Raw genomic sequence first — 27350 nt, forward strand, 5'->3', positions numbered from 1 at the left:
ATAGCTTGGACATAATACCCCTATATACTCAACAAAGATTACCAGTAACAACAGCTCCAACAGCTAGATTGAGAATGGGCCTATGTACACCACAAACCAGCACACCAGAACAAATTGGAAAAAAGGGGATGTTGCCCCTCAACCAAATTCACTTGAATTGACACTGGCAGTAGAGATCCAGCGTGTAGAGAAATTGTTACAGCAAGTGGACTCAGGGAGACTACATGTTGGTTTAAAACGAGCAACACATATCGACCATCAAATCAGACCAGAAAAATACATGACCCATTGGGAGACCTGGAAACAACACTAGAAGTTACCTCAGAAGTACTGAGAACAGAGACCATCATATTCATGATGAATCCTTTTTGTCACCAGTGTCAAATTCCTCTAAATTTGAAGAAAATACATCAAGATCAAAAGGAGGCCCACAAACACGTTAATTTCAGACAGCTTTAACATCAAAGCAGCTGTGACAGTATTACTTGCACCGTTCTTAAAACTTTGAGGCAATAAATGACTTGGTGAAAGACCAGGCCACATTGATTGGTGCATACTAAAATGTTGTTCTTAGAAGGCTATATCACGGCTGGGAAATGTAGAAATGAGGTGGGATCTAGAATGATAATTATAGGGAACAACAGGGAGGAGAGAGTAACAAACAGACAAGCTAACCCAACAAAAATCAACGAGGGGACATCAGAGAACTGGACCGAGGCGGGAATTACCAAAGGACCGCCTGGAATGAGACCAACTACATCCCTAAACGTGATCCCTAGAACAGAGGAGGTCATCGTAATTCAGTTAACAGAGGCCGAAAATGAACGGCAACCCAAGTCAATGCTGCTTGAATACCTGCAGACTAGGACCTAAAACGCAACCGATGAGCGGTTTGTGGCAGCCAAAGATGCAAATGATGAACAGGCGGGGAGGTGCAACATTAAAGAGGCTGACGGAGGAGCAAGCGACCAAAAACCCAAAATTTTCCAAACTAACAACAGGAAAAAGCAAGGGAGAAAACGATTGGAAAGCAAACCAAAACATCAAAAACAGCTAATAAAAATGAAATCAAACAACTCAAGAAAATTACTTAGAAGCCTGGTGGTGTCATCCACATCAACAACTTCATTGGAACTAGGGAGGAAGAAGCCCATTAGGATTGTTCAACTAGAGACAGATGAAACACTGAGTCTACAGACAAACATTAGTCTAGAGAAAGTCAAGATAATGGAGATGGTGAGGATGAGCTGTTTAACGTGTCGATATATACCATGGACCCTGCGAAAGACCCCCAAGATATCATCATCACTACACCAACAAAATCACCAGTGTTTATGACCATGGCTCAGAAAAGACAAAGTATAGATGACCAACGGAAACATGCTAATAACACATCAAAACTATATGATAATAAAAATAATCAGGCCGAAAATGACGACACACAAACAGATACTAGAGAGATGGGAAATCTGGAAAAGCATCATTGAGTGGCCAATGTGGGAGCCCCGGACCCTCCTAAATGAATAGACTGTGTGACACTAGCCCAGAAATGGTTAAGAGCGGATGAATGCTGGTAATCTGTCCAGAAAATACCTGCTAGGTATGACAGAGATAATGCAAATGGTGACAGAAAAACACAACAAGAATTACAAAGCAAGTAGTAAACCATGAGTGTAAAGACGATATCACCCTGACTAAAAGAAACATCCCGAATCGGTTCTATTGTATAGCAAGATTAAGAGCGATATGTTCATTGGATATAAAAGTGGTGGAGTTTGTAAATAAGAAAGACCTGGACCGAGTATATTTACACCTGAATTCGGGCATGGTACTGCAGATGCTATTGGAGGCCGGTCGATGTCTTTTACCATTTGGCTTTGATTTAAATGCCATTGAACAATAAACGTACAACCAAGTCACATTGAACATAGAACGTGTCTTTGAAGAAGAAATTACAAAGGCAAATGAACATAGGACTATAAACACATTGAGAATTCGGATACACACAACAATGTTCTGTCAAAAATGGAAACAGCTCATTCCAGTAAAAAAGTACAATCGATGAATAATCAAAAAATAACCATGAACATTGCTCTAAAAATCACCATCGGAAAGAGTAAGGAGAGAACTGATCTGTTAAAGTTTTTTTGTCAGAACAGAAAAACACCAATACTAGAAAACTCATGGTCCTGGATGGCAGAAGCACTGACAATAAATCGAGTCCAGTAGCAAAAGTCTGTGACCTTGCCAGGAAATATAAACTTGGCTTCTTGAAACACTACGGGCCAAGCCCACTTTTTTAAGAGAGGTGGCCTGGCTTTTGAGAAATACGACCTACTGTTACCAAGAGACGTGGCCAGGATGGGCATGTAATGATATTAAATGTGACAATTAAGGGCCCTAAAGGGAGGCCTTCCTCAGGGCTACTATTTGCAATGAAAACTGGTAAGGGGATCTCAGTGAAGAAATGGTAACATCAAAACCCTCTTACATTCGGAATCTAAAGAATTTCTGGGATCAAGGACCATTCTACTGATCATCTTATACTGGAGTCCAGTAACGATCAATGAAGAGGACTTCACTGAAGGAGTGCGGGATGTACTGGATTCAGTTTATATAATATCAGAAATCTGCAATGTCATTCTGTGTGGAGACCTGAATTTATCATGCAAACCTCCAAGGTGTGACCCTGAGACTGAACTATGGCCTTTGCACTCGCCCGCCGAAGAGAGAGTACAGCGGTAGTTGCAATTGATGGAAGAACGGGATTTGCACTTATTAAATGGTCATACACCGAGCGACATACCTGGTAAACCAACCTGGAATAGAGGCCCTGAGCAGGCAACCCTGGATTATGTTTTTGTTACCGGTACCATCCTAACACTAATAACATTTTTTGAAGTAGTCGAAATGGCAAACAGCGTCCATAACCTGCTGAGAACAACCTTGACGATTGGAGGCAGGGTGGAAAAGCTGATATGCTGCAGCAAGGCAGAAACAAATCCAGGGAAAAAAAAACGTTTACATAGTTCTGAAGATAAAATAGCAAGATTAAACTCCCGATATGAAGGTCAGATATCAAGACAGGAAGATCAAATAACTTTGAAAGCCCTTAACTATGTCCCCATTCTACAGAGCTTTGCTGAAACAAACAGAGGAGGGGGCATACGATCGACAATCATCGACATACATAGGACCCCACCATAGTCCTAGAGTGCAAATTGTTCAGACAGGACCTAAGACCAATGGCAAAAAGCTTCTCCATTGATGATTTCCTCATCATAAGCAAAAGGCAAAAACAGCAGTATAAAAACTGGCTGTCTGCAAATAAAGCAATTATGACACACCGAGAGGCGGAAGCCACGCTGAAGCTGATATGAAAGTCACGTACCAAAGAGATCTGGGGCTTGACCAACTGCATGAAGACCACACAAGCATCTTCTTTAGCATCGGCCGTGGAGGAAAAAGAATGGACCAGCCGATTTTCCAGACTCTTCTCTGCCAGGGAAGATCTTGTGAACATGGATGAAAACCCTGGGGGCGAAAGACATTGGAACATAGCGATAGGAAGAGAGGCCATTGTTATAGAAATCGGCGAAGCAAGCACCTCTAGAGCCCTGAGGCCTGACAGGGTCACAAACGCCGCCCTGAAAAAACAGGAGATGTGGGCAGATTTCTTGTTCATATTGTTTAAACAGGTCCTGAGGGCGGGAATGGTGCCCCCGTCCTGGAGATGGTCAATAATAATCCCGATATTCAAGAAGGGCAATAGGGCAGATCCTAAGAACTAAAGCCCTACTGCCCTTATTGATGTCGTGGGGAAGATCATTGCCTCCCTGGCCTGCAAGAATGAAGAGAAAAGCCAAGTGCTAGCAGAAGAAACAACATATTCCAGATGGGATTTACGAAAGGGATGGGAGCTAATGTTAGCATCTTCCTTATTCATACTTTGAAGGGCAGGGTGCTGCAGAAAATAAAAAAAATCTATCTGTGTCTTATATATTTAGTACAGGCCTTTGTTAGTATTAATAGTGAAATCCTATGGGTCAAGCAGTAGAGCTGGCATGGCAGTGTGCTAAGGACATTATGGAGGCTATAAAAACCTTATATACCAACACCTTGCTGAGAGTGAAACTTAGCAGAGCAGGGTTCCTTTCAGACGAGATTCAAACTTCAAAGGGTCTGAAGCAAGGATGCCCCCTGGCGCCTTCATTGTTTAACCTTTTTAGTTCTCATTTGGTTCACAGATTAGCAGGATCCAGATACTTTCCGCCGATGCTAGGAGGAAAGCCTCTGCAGTGGGTTTTATATGCAAATGTCTTGGTTCTCTTGGACCAGACATCCATTGGTCTGAAAAGCCATTTGAGCAAACTGAGGGATTACCCTGACAGCAATGGCTTAGCAATTAACATCCTGAAATCCAATCAACACAGGGAAGGAGGCTAAAACCCCATAAATGGCATCTGGATGGGGAGCCTCTAAAACAAGTACATTTGTTCCGTTACCTGGGGATGCTGATTAATAATTGTAGGGCTGACGCACCCAATGTAAAGGCCTAACATTTTTCAATGGCTCCACTGATATAATTCTATAAACTCAAGGTGGTGGCGCCCTTGATTTATGGGCCAGAGACTTCCTTGTTTCTACCAGCAACAGTCTGGCCAGTCATCAAGGGAACCTCTTGGAAAACAGTGTTGGGTCAACCCCCATGCAAGTGATACGACAAGAACTGGGTTTAGTCTCTTCGTATGGGATGGTTAGGTGGAACACCTGTCCCTTTATCGCAAATGTATGTAAGACACTCAGGCGACATTATACTATATGATAAAGACAGCACTTGACCTAAACAGGGATGTCATTCTAGTGGAGTGGAGGGAGGCTTGCAAACACTTACTTGCAGAACTAGACACCACACTAGACAAGCTTAAGAGATATCCAGACAAAGTTTAGCTAAAAGCCTGGAGAGCAGATTGGATCGTCAAGTTGAGGGAAGGAAAAAGGTACACATTGTTCCATCACTGCAACCATGAGACCAAGGCATGTGGCACAGTGCTGTCAAATCTGCTAAAAGTCCCTAACAGTCACTATCGGGACCAATACCTTAGGGTGAGATTGAACTTGTATCCGACAAGGGAGATACTCGTGACACGCTTGAGACCCGGGACATGGATCACTGGCTGTTGATACTGTAAAGAGACTAATAAACAGGAGACATTAAAAGATCTCTTACTATCCTCTAGCAGATTAACAGATCTGAGAACTGTACATATGGGAACCTTCTTTTCTGACAATAGTAAACTGACCTTAGAATGTTGGGCCACTTTGATTGGCAGGGACAATGTGCACCTGGCCTTAGCGACTATAAACTTCTTGAAGAGGATTTTCTTGTAAGAGATGCAATGTGTGATTAAATGATTGATTATGGATTTTATGTGATTGGTTGTTTTGATATAGCTAAAAGGTTTTTGTAACAAAATAACAATCAATGCTAATAAAAATATAAAAAATAAAAATATTACTTGCTGGATGGATTTGGATGACATTTTCCAAAATGAATGTACTGCACAGGCCCTGTAAACTGGAACATAGAGAAAAATGTACTTCCTTTGAACACCACTAGTGCAAAAACTTCTAGAGCGATTTGCACCAAATAAGAAACAAGTTGGGCACAAAACGACTCAGATATGCACCGATTAGTTTTTAACTAGTTCAACAGAGAATGGGGAGCATACAAGCTTTGTTTATATCTCCCAAGGATAGGCTTTACAGAAATTAAAAGCCACACTGTATTTCCCTTGATGCATGCGATTCCAAGTATTTCAAATAATATTTGGAGAAGGGAAATACGTGTTTTTCCCCTGGAAGAGAGTTGGGGGACGGGGGAAAGTTAGTGTCTATGGTAAGAGTTAGTGGTGGGTTGGGAAGCCCAATTGTGCCATAGCATTTCACCAAGGGAATCCTGTAGGCTTTGCACAAGGAGCACCTAAAAAGGGGTAGTGGTGCACATGCAGAGTTGAAGTGTAATTGTCAAGCGTTTTCCCATTCCCGCGGTCATCAGCAAATGATGCATTACAGCAGGATTGATTACTGGTATTGGCTATCGCAGGGACAGAAAGACACATTCGGGTGAATATGGGAGTTTCCTGAGGGAAATTACCTCAGAAATTCTAGGAGGGGGAAGAATATGGGACAAAAGCATGGCCAGAGGGATCTAGTTAGTTACTGGGTATCGCGGGGACAGAAATACACATTCGGTTGACTACAGGAGTTTCCTGAAGGAAATTACCACAGAATAATAATAAGGGGGAATAATAAGGGGAAAAGGGCATGGCCAGTGGGATCTGGTTAGCTAGGGCACAAGGGTTTGGTCTTTTTTAATAGTTGGGCCGACAAGGACAGTGGGCCCTGGCGAAGATATAGCAAAACATTACCCTTAAAATCTGGTGAAATAAGCGCCCATCTTAACTCAAAATCACCCACCGTTGCTCAGACCATAAGTACATAAATGCGATCACAACAGGAATCACCAGTGACATCATACGTGACATCACTATTGAAGTCTAAGGGGGGCACTCAGAGTTAATATGGACATCAGTTCCTACACCCGCTGAATTTCCAGGGGTTTTGTTGCGATTAATCTGACGACCATCTTAACTCTCTGTTACCTAACATTTTCTACTGACTATTTATACACAATTCAATAAGTTTTTTTAATTGGAAAAAAATGACCTGTGTCAGCAAACCATTCATGTCCCCCATCCACTGATGAGATATTAGCTTTTCACATTGCCTTTTCTTTTCAGCCGCAGATTGTTTTGATACTCCAACATGCTGACGCTGCATCGCTGGACAAATGGAAAGAGACAACCAGACCGCTGCAATCAAGTTCATCATTGTGGGGTTCTCCGATATTCCGCAGCTGAAAGTTGTTTTTCTTATTGTTCTTCTGATGGTTTATTTCTTCACTCTAGTGGGAAACCTTCTCATCATAACAATTGTCTGCTCTAATTTGAAACTGCACACGCCTATGTATTTCTTCATCACAAACCTGTCCTGCTTAGACATCATTTACACAACAATAGTTTTCCCAAAAATGTTGTCCCACTTCTTAGTGGAAGTCATGCAAATGTCTCTCTCTGAATGCCTGACACAGATGTATTTTTTCATTGCCATGATGTGCACAGAATTCCTTCTTCTTGCAGTCATGGCCTATGATCGGTACGTGGCCATCTGCCTTCCTTTGCGGTACATGGTCATCATGAATAAATCATTGTGTTTCCAGATGGCAGTGGGGACCTGGGCCATGGGTCTCGTAAGCGCTGTACCACACACTGTAGCACTTTCACGGCTCACCTTCTGTGAGTCCCACACAATCAACCACTTCTTCTGTGATGTGACAGGCCTGATGAAGCTTTCTTGCACCAGCACTCACACTATTGAGTCATTGAGCTATGGCATTGGTGCTCTAGTCGGACTGCTGCCATTTGGTTTGACTATCACATCTTACATCAACATCATCTGGGCCATCCTGAAAATCCAGACATCGAAAGGGCGCCGCAAAGCCTTCTCCACATGCGCCTCCCACCTCACTGTGGTCATTTTATTCTACGGATCCATTTCTTCAACCTACATGCGTCCGGCCTCAACGTATTCAATTAATATCAACAAACTATGTTCTTTGGCGTACATCGCTGTTACTCCACTGTGTAATCCCGTTATATACAGTCTCAAGAACAAAGAGTTGAAAAACACCCTATGGAAGAAAATGTGCACCTCATAGCTTGTACGAATTAGAAATGGTCGTTAAACAATGTTTGTATGAAAAATTATAATTTCTGATAATGTGCTCTATAACTTGGCAAACGATTAATAAGCATTAGTGCCTAAGAGGGGGGCAGTAAGGCCTGCAATTACCTATCGGGAAAGCCAGACCTAAGGGCCCAAGTGAAGCAAGAGCTGCTACGTGTTACTCAGGATAGCTATTGCCCATCATTACCGCCCACCACAGGGTGCTCAGGTGTTAGCACTAGTTTCACTGCTGGACGTACCTCTCAAAACAAAAAGAATGCATTTTTTCACAGCCCGAACCTTCCTCCATGAGTCCTTTTGCCATGCCAACTTGCGTGTGCAGAGAGACACCGTGCACTGAGAGATTGTTGATTGCAACAGCGTAGGCTGGGCCGTCACAAAGCAAGAAGCCTGCAAGCTGGGTGCTGGAGAGAGTGATAAAAGGCACCTATTTGGAAATCTTCAATGACCCGACTGAACTTATCACTCACTGTACCAGGATCTTTTTAAAAAACCTATATCCATCAATGCCTGTCATTTACACCTTACCTAAAGTCCATAGAAATCTACTTAATACGCCCGGTTGGCCAATAATAGCAGCTGAACCGCTAGCCCAATATATTGATTAGGTCCTACAACCACTGACACATCGATTCACCACTTATATTAGAGACACAAATCATTTTTTTCAACAAACTTCATGGGATACCATTTAAAGAAAATGCTGACATCCTGTTCACCATGGACGACTCAAGCCTTTAGATGAACATCATGCATCATGCAGGACTCAAAGCCATGGAATGGCTTTTATTGACCATAAAGGAAGTTCCAAAAGCGGATCAATTATTGACATTGAAATTACTTACAATTGTCTTAAATAATAACTTCTTCATGTTTGAAGACAGTTACTTTGAACAGATCTCCGAGACTTCGATGGGAGCAGTCATGGCTCCAAGTTACGCCAGCACATATATGGCTTACCTGGAAAAAACCTATGTTTTGCATAATGAAAGATGGAAATAACATCTCAAATGTTTCTTCAGATACACTGATGATTTGTTTGGAATATGGAATGGGACAATGGGGGAACTGGTGGAATTCTTAAATGTATGGATTCATTAGCATCTAGAATCAAGTTCACTAACAAATCCAGCATGACGTCAATTGAATTCCTAGACGTACTCATCTACTCCAAGTCAGGTAAACTTCAAACCACAGTATATACCAAACCGACAGACAGGGATAGTCTGTTGTATGCAAAAATGCTTTCACCCCAAAAGGACTGTTGAGAGTATCCCACTAAGTCAATTTCTCAGATACAGACTTATCATCTCAGATGATCAAGATTATTTCATGAAAGCTGAACTAGTCAAAGAGAAATTCCAGAAATTAGGCTACAATTCTGACTCTGTACAAACATGTGCGGGAAAGGTCAAGAACATAACAAGATCAGAAGCTTTACAACCCAAAGGGCACTCTACCAACAGTGATCTAGTCTATGTCACAACATACTTGCAACAAAGTGGCCAGATCAAAAAAATCATCAGAAAGAATTAGAGAACTTTATCATCTGATCTGACCGTAGCCAGCTTGTTCCCTAATCCCCCACTATTCACGTACAGCAAAAACAAATCCTTACAGGATTTCCTCATCAAAGCAGACTTTGCGTCGATAAAGGTGAAAAAACAAGACTTCAAAGGCACTTTACCGTGAAACAATTGCAATAATTGTCACAATGTTATTAAAGGCAATCTCATTACACATCCCCATAAAGGTTACAACACACGATCGCACAAATACTGTTCATAATTTTGGAACATGTATGCCTACCTAGAATGGGTGGCAAACTAAGCAGCAGCAAAGGGAGATCCACTGGATCGATCTGCTTGACTCGATGTCCCCACAAGGGATGAATTTAGATTGGGACTTAAGTTGTTTTCAGTAACACCACAAGTAACTAATGGCTCCCTCTTTGGGATTTAGCTATCTCCTTTCAATTTGCAAAAGACTTGTTAGTTATTCCTCTTGCTTAATTTAGTTTTTAGATTCTGATCTGTATGTTGATAAGGCGTCCAGCTTGTCCGCGTTGCACTTTAAGTACATGCAGCCACTTTAGAATTACATTAAGACACATGGGCTTTCTCTATTAAAAATTCAGTCAGTTTCAAACATCTTGCTTTACGGCTGCATTCAAGACTGATCCAGTCCTGAATTGACCCTTAATTTGTACATCGATTCACATGGCAGCACAAATCTACAAGATGGCGCGCTGTCGTGACCTTCACTGCAGTCCCAGGGTACAATTTTTGAATCAAAGCGCATGCGCTCAGGTTGCTTAGCAACCAGAAGCGCTGCGGCACGCGAACAGACAGCGGCTCTGCCTGAGCTTGCTTGCATCTTTTTCCAGTACCTGAATGGGTAAGCCTAAGGATTTACTCACGCAACCAGCATAACCTAAGCACTGCCATCACTTCCACTGAGCAGCAGCATCCCGGTTGTTTCTGGGTAACATTCAAACATCCGCATCCCTAATCCCCTGATGGCTCTTTTTGTCCAACAGGACATGGGCTCCACCTATCGAGATCTCAATACACAAAGCATTTTGCCAGTCAGCAGACTCTCTGCAATCTACGGTGAGTGCATCTCACTTTATACCTCCAAATAGAATACATGACAGCTTCTCAGTGCGGTCACAACGTGAGACCCAGTGCTATTCACTCGTGACTGGTCCCATGTTTGACCGCATGCTATCTATCATGGCCAACAATGTAAATGTAGTTTATCCTTTGTCACCAGATATGGTGAAGGTCCACCCTGGTGAAGATCTACTTGGGCTCCTTGAAAACTCTCAGGTCAGTTAACAATGCATACAGGACACACACAATACCTTACCTTTTGTAAAGAACACTACTACTTACACATGATTTCTTTAATCCATAGGAGACACTTAAAATCACAGACATCACTTACCTGATGAAGGGCATGTATTGCCCGAAACGCGTCATGGCAAGTAAGAGGAGAGACGTGGAGACACACCACCTCGCCTCAGCCTAGAACTCTTCCCCGCTCAGATATCTGTTCCCATGAATTCTCCAACTGTGAATTTATTGATTTAAGATGTATAAAGTGCAAACTATGGTCCAAAGGCATCAAGGCACTGAGGTAGAGCAGTTTCATAGAACAAGAACCTCAGCCTAAGGAGCAGTGTGAAAACCAAAGAGATAAGTCTTTGATAGATTCCTAAACGGAAGGTATTCAGTCTCAGCTCTCAAATGGAGTGGCAAGGCATTCCATAGGGTGGGGGCCAGTACCAAAAAAGGTCGACCACCCAGACGACTGCAACAAAATTTTGGAATTTTCTGCAAGATTTGTGTTACCAACCGTAGGCTTCTAGCGGGATAGTACCATGTCAGTTTCTTTCTCAAATAATGAGGCCCAACATTATAAAGAGCTTGATGCACTATACACAAAATCTTGAACTCAATCCTTGCTCCCACCTGCAGCCAATGAAGCCGGAGAAGCAGAGCAGCGGGAGAGGTCAGTCGGGGAACTTGGAGAGCAAGTTAAGCCACTGCGTGCTGAAGAACTTGAAGTCTCTGAATCTGAGGCTTCAGTTGTCCTAAGTAGATACTGTTGCAGTAATCTACAGACCCCATTATCGAAGAGGTTACCAGTGTAGTTTGGTTTTCCAGAGGGAGCAGAGGAAGAATTTTACAAAGGGCATTCAATTTTCCAAAGCCTGCCCCACATGTGGCAGAGATTTGGGCTTCACGTGGGCCACCGGATAAAGGTTTCACACCCAAGCTTTTAACAGAAGCACAAGGTACCAGACAGGGGCCAAGAGATTCTGGCCAATATTGTGCATAGCAAAGATGATCACTACCCTTAGGCCCAACCACTAGCACCTCGGTTTTGTTACCATTTCACTGGAGCCAATTACCTGCCATCCAGGGCCATTTGACCATGTTTTGTTATCTTTGTGTACTCAAATGTATCTATGTAATTGGCTAACACACAGCTAGTTCGCTCAAGTAGTGCAAACTGTGTTTACATTGACAGTTTTAGCTTTTTGGAATCCTTTATTAATTTCTTGATTCTGTAACAATTTAATTGCCACAATTCTTATTCAATTCTTGTATCTACCTTTCTTTATTAGTAAATCATTTTACATAATTTAAATTTGTGGAATGTGATTGAATTTACCTAGGCAATTGATCTTGCCAAAGTGTGCCCAGGTCATGCCTCTGATTCATTCGAGGGACCCCTGTTTTTTACCATAGTTGTGACCTTGTAGCCAAGATCAGACTGGGAGCACCTAAACAACCCCTAATCTCAATTAGCAATCATTTTAGAACCACTCTTTGAAACTAAGCAATTGAGTGTGTACCTCTACACACACTTTTCTCTTAATCACAGGAAGTGATGTCATTTGACCCCACCCCAAAATGACATCGCGGGAAGCGATGGAAGATGACCTATCACCCCTTGAAAAAAACAGGAAGTGGCATCACATAGCATTGCTTCTAAGTACACTACGAAGAATATGGTTACGATATCACTGTAAAGTGAAATACATTTCATACAAGAATGGATCACCATATGTATTGTTAATATCAGTGCATATAGGCCCATATTACCAAATTACTGTAAATGCAAGCAGACGTCCAAGGCCAAACGATAAGGATGTGTTATTATATGGCACTTATAGAACAAATATACATACAGTATCGCCCAACCTGTGTTAGTACTCATTTATGAACCTCAGCAGGATGAAAGGCTGAGTTGACCTTGTCGGGAGACCAACCTGCATATCACACACACTTTGCTGCAGCACGTGCTCAACCCACTGAGCTATTTTACCACTGTAGCTATCAAAAAACCAACCACTCCAGAAAAAAAGAGCCACATGCGGCCGGCCACAGCCCACGAGCTTCAATGTTAAAAAAAACAAACAAGAAAAAAACTTTGGTTATTTTTTAAGGGTAGCGAAGGGAGACCTTTGGGGTCACAGGTGCAACCCCTGGCGACCCTTAAATGACGTCCATGCACAACCTGCTACTGAGTTTGTGTTGGTGCTGGTGCTGAATAGGAAAATGGATTGTACCTTCACTGGTGACTGCAGGACTGGTTGCAACCCTTTGGAGCCACTCGGCGTGAATACTGACGGTGCATATCCACCTAAACGAGGTCCATTACACAGTGAGCCATTTATGCTGAAGCAGCGCACGCGATACGTGCAAAGCACACCATCGCCACACCATCGCATCGCCCAGCCATGGATGGAAGCTTGAGCCAATGTCACGCTATCACTATGCCTATGGTAAGCTTGAAAAGCTTGATTAATGACTCAGTGTCACTCTGCAGATAAGAAATGTGTCCCAAAGCTCAGAATGATCTGATTGGGCGATGGAATCAGGTACACTCTGAAGTTAGTGTATGTACATTCACCATCTCTGCCTTATTATCTGAGACAACGTAAAATCAGGGGTGCACAACTAAAAACAAAACGATTGTGATAATCTAATGCCTATAGACCTGTTTGATGCTGAGGTATGTGTAGCCTCTTATTTGGCTGTTTGGGAGACAGACTACTGGCTACAATGTATTCACATCTAATGCAATCTATTAATGTTCATGGTAAACATGGAACAAGGTGGCACATGAATAGGCTCTAAAGAATCTGCTGATGTCATCAACAAAGACCATCGCTCACTGATTGGTTTGCTAACTGCAACCACACATTGATTGGAACAGGCCTCCCTGGCGGCGCAGAGGGGGACACCGCGCTACCATTTACTTGATATGAAGACTCCTTACTCTGAACCTGATCACCTAGAAGCACAGGCCTCTATTGAGTTGCATTAGAAAGTCTCAATGGGCCTCATTACGACCCTGGCGCTAAGTGAAAAACGATGGCGGTAACTGGTTACCGCCATCGTTTTCCGCCAGGTCCGATCATGACTCGTGACCGTAAACTACGATGCCAATAGCGGCATCGTAGTTAACGCTGCCGCTAACTGCGCCAAGGGTGCGCGCACGCGACCGCCCACACCGTACTTAGCGCCATGGCGGAAAGGTACGCGAATGCCGACCCAAGCGGACATGCACCTAGCGCCATCACCGAGGCCGCTAAGTACCTTACCGCCATGGTGCAAATAACGCCATCGCGAACCAACCGTAAAGGGCCATGTCAAGTGTATGCAGCTGCCACAGGTGCACAGAAACAGCACAGGTGAAGGCAATACAGACTCAGGGGAGTACAAAAAGAGCACACCCCACCCCTAACCACACCCAGTCACACTCCACAATGATGCCAATACGACTAGCAATGTTGGGGCTGGAGGACCTGGTAGCAATGCATGTGCTACTACAACAGCAACAACAACAACAGGCAGCACAGAGGAGACGCAGGAGGAGAAGGAGGGCAAGGCAGGCCCAGCAAGCCCCACCAGCACAGCCAGTGCCACCACGCAGGCAGCCCCCAATCCCACGCATCAGAGCCAATCCAAACAACCTCACTGCTGAGCAGATCCACACCCTGTACCGTTTGGACCGGGACACCATCACTGCCATCGTAGACATGACGCACGACGACATCGTCAGCATGATAGCAAGTCCAACCGCCATTCCCCCCCCCTACTGAAGGTAGTGGCTGTACTCCACCTCCTGGCCACAGGCACCTACCAGCACACAGTGGGGCACCTGCATGGCATTTCACAACCATTATTCTCACGAACACTCATCCAAGCGCTCGATGCCCTCCTCAAGCACACAGACGACCACATCTCATTACCACGGACTGCCCAGGAGATAGCAAACACCAAAGTGGGTTTCCATGCACTAGCCGGCATACCAGGATGCATTGGTGCCATCGACTGCACCCATGTGGAATTGGTGGTTCCACGTGCCATGGAGGTACCGTACCGCAACCGGAAACAGTTCCACTCAATCAACGTGCAAATGGTCAGTGACTCCAACATGATCATCACACATTGTTGTGCCAGAATCCCCGGATCAACCCATGATTCTATGGTCCTGAGGAACTCCACAATACCACGCTACATGGAGCGACATGCAGGCCCAAGATCCTGGCTACTCGGTGAGTGCAATGTCATGGAAGTGGGCATGGGAATGACGTACCAATGCATACTCCACCTGGCAGAAAGGGGGGGGGGGGATGATGCATACTCCACCTGGCAGAAAGGGGGGGGGGGATGATGCATACTCCACCTGGCTGTGAGTAACACAGAGAACGGAGACAGAGGAAGGGCACCCACAATGCACACAACCCCACTGCATGCATAGGGTGATGGCATGCAAAACAGGCCATGGCAGCAATGAGCATATACTGGTTGCATTGTGTGAATCAATTAGTGCATGTAGAAGTTAGCCAAGGTAACAGTACGATGGCAGCCAGGGTTGAACACCATGTTCCTGATCAGACAACATGACTGACACAATCATTCTCGCCTACATACAGGTGATGCAGCCTATCCCCTGAAGAGGTGGCCCCTCACACCAGTCCGGAACCCGCAGAACCAGCACGAGGAGGACTCCAAACATGCACATACACGTACTCGTGTGGCCATAGAGCAGACATTCGGCCTCCTGAAGGCACGGTCCCGAAGCCTCAGCAGGTCTGGTGGGGCACTCCTGTATGGCCATGAGAAGGTGGCAAAGATCGTCATGGCATGTGTCATGCTGCACAACATGTGCGTCAGACGGAATGTGCCCCTGCCCCCTGACGCAGAACTGCAACCACCTGTCGATGAGGATGAGGAGGGTGCAGATGGGGCGCCACCACATGGAGGAGGCGATGCACAGGAGGGGCGTGCCATGCGCCAAAGTATCATCGACCACTGCTTCTAGCACACACGGCTGGTGTTCATCGCATGGAGACTGCACTTGTGGCACTCTGGTACATGGACACTGTGGACTGTACACCAATAAAGCACACATACGCAATGAAAATGTCCACACATTTCTTTTTAGGAAAGAAAAAAGTGTATTGGTAAAACAAACTGTCGTGTCACTCCCCCTCCCACCTCCCCCCTGCACACCCCAACACACCCCCTCCCACCTCCCCCCTGCACACCCCAACACACCCCCTCCCACCTCCCCCTGCACACCCCAACACACCCCCTCCCACCTCCCCCCTGCACACCCCAACACACCCCCTCCCACCTCCCCCCTGCACACCCCAACACACCCCCTCCCCCCTCCCCCCTGCACACCCCAACACACCCCCTCCCCCCTCCCCCCTGCACACCCCAACACACCCCCTCCCACCTCCCCCCTGCACACCCCAACACACCCCATGTAGGTGTCCACAGATGCCTGTGACAGTGTCCACAGTCCCTCACAAGACCCCTCTCCCGGCCCCCGGGGCACCCCTGGCTGTGGAGCGCAGGTTGCGTCCGGACCGTCGCACGGGGCTGCTCTGCACAGAACTGGCAGTGGAGGATGTCCCTGGCTGGCCCTGTGCATGCTGCTCCTGTAGTGTGTGGTTGAGGTCAGTGACCGCACGACGCAAGCCCGCAAGTTCGGCACAGATGTCCCTTGACATGGCCTGTATGGCATCTCTCAGGGTGGCAGTGCTCTGCGCCACTTCGGCCCTTAGGGTCTCCGTGGCCTGTTCAATGCTGGGCCCAGCCCCCACACATTCTGCGGCATGCTCATCCAGCTTTGCCGACAGCTGATGCTGCCGTTGAGTGATCTCCTCTAGGGAGTGCTGGCCGTGCTGGCCCATGGCCAGTGCAGGTGGAGTGATGGAGGGGCTGCTCCCCTCCTGTGGAGTGTGGACAGGGCATGGGGTGGAAGGCCACTCCTCTGCCTCAGTGTGCCCCTGTGTGTCACCCTCATGGGGGCTGGCGTCAGAGAAACAGGGGGAATGTAGTTGGTCAGTGGGGCTTCTGACCTCCTGCTCCATGTCCGAGTCAGAACATGCAGCTGTTGCAGCTGTCTCCCCGATGTTGCTGCTGGCCGCTGACCCCCTGCCTTCTGTGGCAGGCAATGTCGGTGGAGGTGGAGCAGCTGCTGCTGGCCTGCTGCCGACAGGGGTGCTTGCCGGTGGGACCTCCAGTATGCCTGCAGTGGGACCTGCTTGTCGTGGGGTCTGCCTCACTGCAGCTGAGGTTGAGGGTGCAGGGACGTTGATGTTGGACTTCGCCCTCTTCGGCGCAGGGGTGTCCTGGTCCTCTGGGTGTGATTCAGTGCCTGTGGTGGAGCAAAGGTGGGAGGCCGTTATTGATGGGTCTACGGACTTTGGAATGACAATGGTTGACATTATTTTGGCCAGTGGATGAGGCAGATTACAGGCAGTGCCATGCAGGGTGTCTCCTTCTAGTGTGGTGTGTGGACGCAGGTATGCGGGTGCCAGCAGTGTATGCAGGGTGGTGCTCGCATGTGGCTATGGCCAGTATTGATATGTGTTGCATTTACACTCTAGGGCAACCTTGTGCTACACATGATTGGACTGCTGTGACTGTGGCATGTCTTGTCAGAGGCACCTACCTTCATCGCCTGATGTCGGGGCTCCCCTTTCCATCCCTCCAACACCTTCGATGGACTCCATGCCGATGGTGGTAGCACAGATCTCCTCCCACGGTTGGAGTTTCAGGGGGGATTCCGACCCTCCACCGGTTCCCTGGGCAAGGTTGCGGTTTGCTGAGATGACCGCTCTGACCCGTATGCGCAGGTCATCCCAGCGCTTCCGGCACTGCTGTGGGGTGCGGGGTACGGTCCCCACCGCGCTGACGCGCTCAGCCACCAGGGCCCAGATGGCCTTCTTCTTCCCGATTGCTGTCCTGGTCATTTCAGGGGAGAACACAACACCTGCGTTGTCCTGCAGGGTCTCTGCAAGCATGCAGAGTTCCTCCCGGCTGAATCGCTCCTGGCGCTGGCGGTCACATGCTTTTTTGACGCATTTCGGCATTTTCAGGGAGTTGGATGGGTGGTTGTTTGGTTGGGACAGGTGTCAGGGTTGGGTCTGGTGTTGTTTGGTAGGATGGCAATGGATTGTGTTTTTAAAGATGGCCGACGGGATGCTTCCCGTTCCGGCGCGATGACGCTATTTCCGGTTTGGCCTTTTACGGCCAAGGTAATTTACGGCCGCCGCTAATTACGGTGGCCGCAAACTACGGTGTCCGCTACTTACGCTGGCGGAAGGGCACCTTGCTCACTCAACGATGGCGGTAGGGGCATTTTACGCCATGGCGTTAATTGCATTACCGCCATGGCGTAATGCTCGTGCGCGATGGGTCGTAATGTGGCGCTCTTTACGCCATCGACTCACGGCGTAAACGCTCATTACGCCATGGCGGTAATGACGGGCGATTAGCGCCAGGGTCGTAATGAGGCCCACTATGATTAAGCTAACTGGGGAAAAGCCAGTAACCAGTGGGAGCTCTACCAACTGTTTAATGATGGGTGAGGTGGTGGTGGATGGTCTAATAAACTGTCAAGTAGCTCACAAGAAAGAAAAGGGGATTGTAACAACAAACTTACATTGCTTTCTGCAGGTTACACAAAATAAACTTTAGAAGAACATAAACTGAAAAAGGACTATCACATTTCATCAAGGAAAAAGTAATTACGAGCAAGAAATCACTGCATGTAGGAGCCACATGGAACATAAGCTTAATTACAGTTGCTGAGGGTGGATACAATCATAGGCATCCAGTGAAAAGACACATGTAAAGACTGCTTCAAAAACCAACTGCATTTAACACACTAAGGAAGCAAAAGAGGCTGGGACTTGGCCCAAAGGGACCTAAGGGGCATATGGGCACAGCCCATTAACAGAACTATATGGTCTAAAAGTGTACTTGAGGGAGAAGATTGTGAGGATCATAAGTATTGATGACTCCCCATCTATGATATCCGTGGATGCGGCCACAGGCCAACTGGAGATGAAAGCATCGTGGCAGTGCCCTGACTGACTATCACTCCCCCACCACTTCCACTATAATAAGGGGGATTCCAAGTGAGATCATTAAGCCACACTGTCACATTGGACAACCATGCTAATCATTTTGAAGGACACACTTGTCAAACAGTGACTCTTTTTAAATGTTTGTAGATATATGAATCAAACTCAAGTTTTACAAGTTTTCCATGTCATCCCACATCTCTCAGTAGTCAAACTCATGATATTCTATTGCTACAACAATTAGAATAACGTTCTCACTCGTGTTCTCAAGTTGCCTTGAACATGTGTGTTAGCTGACTTTATATTGACCTATATAAAATGCATTTGGAGGTTGGGTTATAAATATGCACCGATCTCACCCAACAATGAGTTTTCTCATAATGCAAAAGCAACTAACGAGACCATAGGGGTGATCATGCTCATGTTAAATCTGAAGGTCTTGCCAATGAGAAGAGGCTGATTATCAGTAAAGGTTCTGCTTGGATACCGCAAACTAAGCATCAAGAACTGGACCCCTCTATTGAATGCCAGTGGGTTGCCTGTCATCTACTCTGGAACCCCAAAACGTGATGCAATCCCAATGTTTTAGGTGATGTGACTACAAAATTGATGCAGAATAAATGTAGAAATTGGCATAATAGTAGTGTTGGCCAGGCCTGCGAGTTTCTAATGAAGCATGATGTCTCTGGGTTGCAGGAAACGTGGCTAATCGAACTGATTAGCATTGATGGTGTCAATATGACCTACAAAGCAGCTGTCATGTCCAGAATAGGAAGGAGGAAATTGGGGTTAATGTTGACTGTAAACAACACAATGAATATTGAAAAAGTCACGCTAGGCAAACAACATTCTAAGATATTGGTGGACATCATTAGTAGCAATATCAATGAGATTGATTAGAAGTTGATGATTATCAATGTGTGTGTTCTCATATATTATTCTCCATCAGAAGTATCCTACATGAATTTACAAGATGCCTGCCAATTGTCGTCATGGGTGATTTAAATGTTCCTTGTACAGATGTGAGTGACGTTAAGATAAAGGAATGTATAAGGAGGAGGAATCTTGGGGGTTGTACAGAGGAGCCATGCCCTCAGAGTGCCCACATGCCATTAATAATGGAGCAGCTGCTATTGATTGCATGGTAAGGATATACTTAAAGCTATTGGATGAAATGTAATATACAATAATGAAAGTGACAATTTGTCTCTTAGTTTTGAATGGAGAAATATGTTTACTCCAATGAATGTAATAAGAACCATTAACAACATTGATATCAATCAAGTTAGTAACAGGATTGTGTCACTTAAATTCTGAATAATGTTGATTTATTGAGAAATTTAAATATTGTTTACTAGCCTAAATCAGGGCCTGTTGCTTAGATCCTAACAGGAAAGTTGTGCATAAACATCATTATGATAATAACATTGCGAATATACACGCTACACTACACACATTGATATTGTGGTATTGTAATTTGATATTATTCTAACTTTTCAACCTCTTGATGCAAAATCCCAGTGGCATTCTGTCATCCTTATTGTATGTAACATGGGAACTCATAATATGAAAGACCACCATTCTTAGAAAAACTGTCACTACACATAATCATGTTGCACACATCAGGTAACATAAATGGTTAACACCTTGTTAACACCAACAATCTTCTCCCAATCTACCAATCCGGGTTCAGACCCAGATGCAGCATGGAGACAGCAACCATACAGGAGGTCGATATTATTTCCTCAACATCCTTGATCATTGCCACTCCCGGTTCTACTCGACCTCTCGACCACTTTCAACACAGGCACATTGGGATCAGCAACCTTGTCCTATGCTGGTTCAAATCCTACCTCACCAACCACCAGCAGTTTGTTCAGATGGAGTCTTCTAGATCGCCAATGCTACCCGTCACCTGTGAAGTCCTGAAGGGTTCCATCCTCTCGCCAGAGATCTTCAATCTACATATGGAGCCGCTGAGAGCTCTGCTAGCCACACACAACATCCACATACACTAATATGCCAACGACACAGAGCTATGCCTCAAGATCGACTCCATCAAGGTCACCCATAGGCTCAAAACCTGCCTCTCGCTGATCCAGTTTTGGATGTCCAGTGCAAACCTGAAGCTCGACCCCTCCAATATCGAATTCCTACTCCTCACCAACAACACCAAACAACCAGACATACAGACCTGGCTATCAACCATGAGCTCTTAGGGATTTACACCTGAGCTCACCTCTTGCTCCAAGTCCCTCGGGTTCCACATCGGCAAACACCTCTCCTTCAAGATACAGACAGCTCGGTATCAGCTCTCCCTTTGTGTGAAAAGGCATGCCATTCCTCCCTCCGGACAGCTTTGCGCTCCTGTAAGGCCTCCTTTTTTCCTCCCATGTCCCACTGAGAAGTGTCCTTTACGCGACCGCATGCCTCATCAAGGATTTGCGCTGATACGACCACATGAGCCTGGCCCTCATGGACCTACACTGGCTCCCACTGCATGCACGAATCACCTTCAAGTCTTGCTGCATCATCTATAAGGTAGTCACCGTCAAGGCACTGATAGAGAGGCTTGGTTCTGAGTTCTCTCAATCAGGGTATTTAACTTGTGTATAGTTGCCAAGTGCATTGTTTGAGTTGCAGGGTTCTCTCACCAGCTGTGTGGGATGTGGAGCCCCAGCATGTAGATTCTGTATTACAACTTGTGTCAGTTGAGAGCCATTCCCCCTGGCTGTGGGTCATTACTGAAGTGTACTTAATAAACTGACATTAATTACACTTATTTACGTGTGCGTCCCTCACTTACCTCATAATATTTTGGTGACAAGGTATTCTTGGCAGAGTAACAACCCCTGGCAGATGCACAGCAAGCAGTCTGGGCGCGACATGCAGGTCGACGAGGGGCGAGGAGAAGCTGTTTCCTAAACATAGGATGGAGGGGTGCTGAGGTGGCCAGTGACCCCTTGGTAAGCCTGTGAGCCAGAGGTGACTGCGTGGGCAACAGCCGGTGTCCACGGCCCTGTGGAGCCGATTGGAGTGTGGTCTACTTGTGCAGACCTTTATTGAGTGGTGAGGAGTGGGCACCGCTGCACAGTCGAGGAAGGAGAAGGAATAAAGAGTTCACCAAAACTGGAGCAGCTCTCTGTGATTGCCATTGCGATGGGGACTCAGCGGAGAGGAGCCCACGTTTTGTAAGGTTAAACGTTGCCCCAAGAACCCTGTAAATAACTCAATGGCCATCAATGCTGTCGAGAAAAGAGGACCTTGCGACGTGGAATTACGCTGCGGCCATCTTTAGGGTTGTTGCCATAGTTACTGTAAACACAAAACAGCCTTCACTGCCATCGAGAAAAGAGGACCCTGCGATGTGGAATCACGCTGCAGCCATCTTTGGGACTGATGTTATGGTGACTGTCTGGATCAGTGACAGAGTGTTGTGTTTATAGTGACAAGTGCATCAGCTGTAAGCTGCTTCTAGGATTTCTGAACCAGTGAACATGGAAGAAGCAGATGCATATGAAAAAAATATAGCCAAACGTGACAAGCATTTTGAATTTTGAAGTTGAAGAGAATAGTACAACTGAGTTAATGGCTGATGGAATGGGGTCTACGTACTGTTAATGGTCACCTAGCCCCTGATATTCCAGGCGAGGTGACCTTTAACAACCATCTGGGCTCCTCAACAATTGATTATATTTCATTTCTACGAGCTTGTGGGAACATACAGTAAGCTTTGAGGTGATCCCGGATGTACATAGCGATCATCTCCCCATTCGTTTGTCACTTAAATGCCTATTGGGGGTGGGGGTCTCCATGGTTACTGCACCTTGCCCAATGAAAGGTATGGCTATTGGCTCTAGAAGAATCAAATGGGGGACTATTCTAGAGGAGGAGTTGCACTACAAATCAATTATGGAGAATGAGTTGCTCCTGGTGGACCTATTGGGGGATAGCTTGCCCTCGAGGGTAATTGTTGATAAATTTGTGGAATTGGTGGCTGCTCTAACTAAAAAATTCACTATAACAGTCAAGGCTAAGGGCAGAGCACAGCAGACGGGGTGGTTTGATGAGGCCTGTAAAGGGGCGAAGAGAGCCCTGTTGTTGATACTTAAGGATCCAACCTCAATCAGAAGTGCTATTACCCAGGCTAGATCTCTTTATAAGTTAGAGTTAAGGAGAACAAAACAGGAAGTTGAACGAGCACTTTGAGGGATTCTTGGATGCTGCCAATAGAAGGGACCAGAAGGCCTTCTGGGAATATGTGAAGGGTGGTCCGGTTGGGGGTTGTTCTAGTATTGGTAGTGGGACTCACGTGGAGGAAGGGGCCTGGTTGAAACATTCTGGGAGTCTGTTTGGGACAGCGAATGCTGAGGGATGTGTAGATTTGGCTGTGTCATGTTTACAATTTGAAGTGGAGGAGGTGAGAAAGGCCATCAACCTTCAAGCCCATAATTGGAAACCTGGCCCGGATATGATTCCTTCCGATCTGTTCCAGGATCCCGTGGATATGTGGGCCCCACTCTTAACGGTGGTGTTCAGTGCCTCCATGCAATCTGCAAAAATCCCCCTTCGTGGAAAAGGGCTATCATCTTCCCAATCTTTAAAAAGGGGGATCAGTCTAGCCCCAGTGCCTACAGACCAATATCTTTGTTAGATTTCTCGTTCAAAATCTTTGGAAGAATCTTGTTAGCACGCATTGAATCTTGGTTAGCGGAACAATCAGTGCTTTCAGACATTCAGTTTGGGTTCCGCCCTGGAGTCGGAATGATTGAGCAGAGTCTCAATCTATATTTGTTAGTGGCCAGCACAGTTTTTTGTAGGGGGGAGTGTATTGCTCTCCCCAGAGTGCACGGAAAAACATAAATCACCAATGCAATTATAGAGCAAATACTTTGAACGCAGAAAGACTCAATAACTCGCAACCACACACTCTTAGAAGATAATCAGCACTTAAACGTCTACGGCTATTTATTCAAAGCTTAGAAGCAACCAGTGATAACATAGAAATAACTGACAGAAGTAACAGAGACATAAATCACAGAAGAAGCAAAGAATGCAAAAGGAAATATATCACCGTGAGCGTAACTGGATTCCTCATCTCGCCCAGAAGTGGTTGGAAGACCCCGGGAACAGCCAGGCCGAGAGCACCACAGCTCACAGGAGTGCCGGACGTAAGCGTCCTCCTCCGGCTGAAGTCTCACCTGACTACCTCCGGGTTTCCGCATATATACACACTCCGCAAAGGGGTGGCAGTTCTCGAAACTTCTGGAAATGGAACTTGCGCAGTTGATGAGCAGCCGTCGGTTGCCAGCTGGGTCAATCGAGAGCTACCCTCAAGGAGCAGAGTGCCTCCCTCCTCTAAAAACACGCTCCGCGGAGAACAGTAACAAACCATAACAAAGTTAGCTTTCCCAGCAGAAATGTCATTGACCGCATACCAGGTTTAGAAAGCATGTTTTCCTCAGCACTGTGAATCTAACACTCAACAAAATGTGTGCAGCTTTTCACTGCGGCATGAAGTAAATATCCATCATGGCTCCGAGCGCTCCCAGAATACACTGCGCACCAGCGCCATTTTAGTTCAAGCATAACAGGGAGGCAGTATTCCTAGCGTTCATGGACCTGAGCATGGCCTTTGATAAGGTGGATAGGGCACAGCTACGGGCCGTGCTCGGGTCCCTGGGCTGCCCGGGGGACATCCTAAGGGTGCTAGTGGACATACGACATACACACAGACAATGAGGCATGCGTGCGCAGTGGTCCGGGGGACACTGCACGGCTTGCTTCAGGGTCGGGTGTGGTGTGCGGCAGGGCTGTGTGTTAGCGCCTATTTGTTTTTGTCTATACATCAATGGTCTTTCAATGGATCTCATTAATATTCTGGCTGATTTTTTGGTCTTGGGGGGTCGGGCCTTTCCAGTCCTAGCCTATGCATATACAACATTTATGGGTGAGTTGGGGCTAAAAATCAATACCAAAAAATAAAAGTCTCCTGATAAATAAATTTATCAGGAGACTGTTGGGGCTCCCGAACTCCACGGCTTGTACTGTAATCTATAGAGAATTGGGATTGGAGTTTTGGGAGGACCAATGGGCGCAGTCCCCAACCTTATTTGTGGTCTTATTTGTCACTTTATTATTTGGTCTGTGTTGGGAAGGGTGGGGTGACAAAGAATTCCATGGCTTGACTACATTGCTAGGGCACTTGGGGAGGCCAATCTCAGTGATCTGTTCCCTCCAGCTGCATTAGTAACTATGGCAGAGGGGATAAGCCATGAATCTGTCTTGAGGGAGGCAGTTGTAAGGAAAAGAATACATTCAGAGTACGGCAATAAATCTGGCCATTTCCATACCATGATTAGCAGGCCTTATTTAACCTGGAGCCCCTACAAAAAAGACCGTTGGCTAATAACAAGGGCGAGATTTGCCTGTCTTCTTTTGAAAGGGAACACAGCTAATTGGAAAGGGTTCTCGGACTCTGCTAGCTTTCCGGTGTGTGGACACCAGCATGAAGATCTGGCTCATGTATTGTTTTTCTGCACTGGTTATATAGGGATACGAAGAGCTACCCTGTTACCGGCCCTAAAGAAGACAAAGATCTGCCAGTACAAAGTGGAACTCGCATTCCTCCTGAGTGCTGACTCTGTTTTTACGGCCTGGGCCCTGCTCTCCTTTTTAAGAAGAGCTCTGTACTTTAGAAATGGGTTGATGAGGCTCCAGGGAGCTGGTGGCTCATAATGCAAGGAGGGACTGAAGGAGGCATTGTGTTTAAAGTGACCTAGGGCCTCATTACGAGTCCGGCGGTAACCGCGGCGGTAAAACCGCCTGGTTACAGCCGGAGTCGTAATACCATTTCGCCTCCGTGATTCCCAGAATTACCGGGGCATTACAACCCCGGTTTTCCGGGAATCACGGAGGCGGAATGGTGTTAATCCCCATTCCCATTGAGTCCTATGGGACTCGATGGGAATGGGGATCATGGAAACACCGGCAACATCTCGTAATGCTGCCGGTGTTTCCTCGGCCGCCTGCAGGCGGGCGTTGTTAAACCCGCCAGGTTAGACCTGGCGGGAACATCACCTCCTGCATGCAGGAGTCGGGATTAGGCGGTCCGGAAACAACGGTGGCGGCGGGTTTACCGCCACCGTTATTTCCGGACCGCCTGAGTTATAATGAGGCCCCTAATCTTTGTATTAGTGGTGTCATTTCCATCAACATTACCATACTGTGCCCCGTTTTAAAGTATGTTTGTTATGGTCTTTTGTACATGATTTTAAGGAACTGTTTATGTACTGTGAAATCTTTTTTGGATGTATGTAATGTTGTTTCTATGTTTGATGGATTTTTTTGCATCCGAATAAACTTGTTTGACTGACTGACTGACAGAATAGTATTCTTGAGAGGTATAAGTTTGCCACCAGGGAGCAAAAAAACTGGTGAAAGCATAGAATAATTCATAACATCAGGGGGTTGGCAGTGAAATGCCGATTTACCCACTGTCAGGATGAACATCTTAGAGACCAACTTATGATAAAGTATAACTATGACAATATCAGACAAGAAATGTGGAGAGAGCTACCTAGACCGCGCTGGCTGTAGACCCGTCTCCAACAACACAAGAACACAGCGGAGGGACCATGTGAGACGCGACCCCCATAAACTACGCCGTAAGCAACGATTGCCAAGTGCACCAAGTCACCATTACCACTTGGAAATATTCACCACAGAATTTATTATCTACACTTTCAGGGAGCCCACTCCCCTCTTGGAAGGCTACTAGCGCCCCGAGCGCAGCAATGTTGACTGTTTTGTTTACAAGGGAAGGGTCATCGTTGGCCAGTTGGGGGTTGCCCACACAAGGGAGGGATAACAAGAACACGAAGACGCCATCAAGTGCTCACCCACGCAAGACTACATCTACGCTACAGAACCCCATCCAGAAGACACTAAGAATCAACAGATCCTCATACATGCCCAAGCTCCAGCAGAGACCAGTCGACCGCGACACATCCACAACCCACCATCCATTCATCCTCCGATAGCACGGTTTAAAATAGCCACCTGGAATATCCGAGGTGGCAACCAACCAGCAAAAACCAGGAGGATTCTCCAATACCTCAGGAGGCACAAAATCAACGTGGCCATGCTACAGGAGACCCATCTCATACCATCCTCGGAACAACATTGGGCCAGATCCTGGGGGTGTCATAGATACTTTTCATCCTACTCGTCCAATGCACGCGGAGTGGCAATCCTAATCAACAAAAGAGCTAACTTCAGCTTAATTGAATCGAAAAAAGACACAGAAGGACGGGCCCTGCTGGTGAAGGGAATCCTGGCTGGGAGAGAAATAGTACTAATAAATTCCTACGCTCCCAATACAAATGGGCCAAACAACTTATCACACAACTGGGAATAGTCAACTCAGCAACAATCATATGGGGTGCGGACCTTAACATACTGATGGACCCCAGTGCCGATAGATCCCACAATACGTCCAGCAGACTATCCAAGGCGAGCCTCCAAGTCAAAGAGATCTGCCACACATTTGATTTAATCGATACGTGGAGACACTCCAATCGGGATGCAAAAGAATACACTTTCCACTCAGCCGTCCACAATACCAGCTCCC

The sequence above is a fragment of the Ambystoma mexicanum genome, chromosome 3p (genome assembly GCF_040938575.1).
Source record: "Ambystoma mexicanum isolate Mex_15411 chromosome 3p, UKY_AmexF1_1, whole genome shotgun sequence".
In the NCBI taxonomy this organism is placed as follows: Eukaryota; Metazoa; Chordata; class Amphibia; order Caudata; family Ambystomatidae; genus Ambystoma; species Ambystoma mexicanum.